The sequence below is a fragment of the Bos indicus genome, chromosome 1 (assembly GCF_029378745.1).
Source record: "Bos indicus isolate NIAB-ARS_2022 breed Sahiwal x Tharparkar chromosome 1, NIAB-ARS_B.indTharparkar_mat_pri_1.0, whole genome shotgun sequence".
Lineage (NCBI taxonomy): Eukaryota > Metazoa > Chordata > Mammalia > Artiodactyla > Bovidae > Bos > Bos indicus.
The window spans coordinates 57,770,188-57,771,379 of record NC_091760.1 but is presented as its reverse complement, the minus strand read 5'-3'; positions in this window follow the sequence as shown (position 1 = coordinate 57,771,379).

Sequence of the window (1,192 nt, the reverse complement as noted above, 5' to 3'; positions counted from 1 at the left end):
ATGGATTTACATGGTTAACTTTAGGAAGGTTATTTTCTTCAACAAAGACTACTGTTTTGTGGCCACTACAAGTACACATATGAAGGTTCTGAATGCTTTTCTGCCCACCAGAAGGATCATTTGATCAGCACTTCTTTAGCTTTTGCTTCTGTCTTTGATGAGTTCACGTTTCACTCCCTATTCTTTGACCTTTCTTCTCTGCACATCCCTTTTGTAGCCATCCAAAGAGCCTCACAGACTTTGAGTGAGTAGAATTATAAAGAAGTATCACACATGCCAAATAAGTATTTAATTTCAAAATCATTCCAGTATTCCTCCCCAAATATTTTACTATGAGAGTGGGAATATGAAAATTTGCTCTATGGTATTGTAACTAAGCAATTTCAATGAAAATACCCTTTTCATAGTATGTTTAGAAAAAAGAAATGGGTCTATTATTATTCCTAAAAATTTCCCCAGATAAGGAACTCTGGGGAGTTAAATTCTATCTTGCCTGTCTTGATTGCATTCTCCTACATGGCTAGAATGGGATTTCCCTGGTGGCTCAGTTGGTAAAGAATCTGCCTGCAATCCAGGAGTCCCGAGCTCAGTCTCCGTGTCAGGAAGCTCCCCTGGAGAAGGGAATGGCTGCTCTGCTCACTCCAGTATTCTTGCCTGAAGAATTCCATGCACAAAGGAGCCTAGCCGGCTACAGTCCATGGGCTCACAAAGAGTCAGACAGGGCTAAGTGACTAACACTTTCACTTTATGTTCATACGGCTAGCAGCTAAGTCGCTTCAGTAGTGTCCTACTCTGCGCGACCCCATAGACGGCAACCCACCAGGCTCCTCTGTCCCTAGGATTCTCCAGGCAAGAATACTGGAGTGGGTTGCCATTTCCTTCTGCAATGCATGCACGCATGCTAAGTCGCTTCAGTCGTGTCTGTGTGCGATCCCATAGACGGCAGCCCACCAAGCTCCATCCACAGGATTCTCTAAGCAAGAATACTGGAGTGGGTTGCCATTTCCTTCTTCATCATACGGCTAGACTAGCCACTCTCTCTCTTTCTCGTTTCCTAATTCAGCAACCTGCATCTTCATATTTCAAATTTTCTACAACTCTATCTTATCTAGGAATCTCACTTCCACTAGAATTCTGGGAAAACAGTGTTCATTGGCTCTTTGCCACTAATCTACTGTTCCTAAGCTTTAAA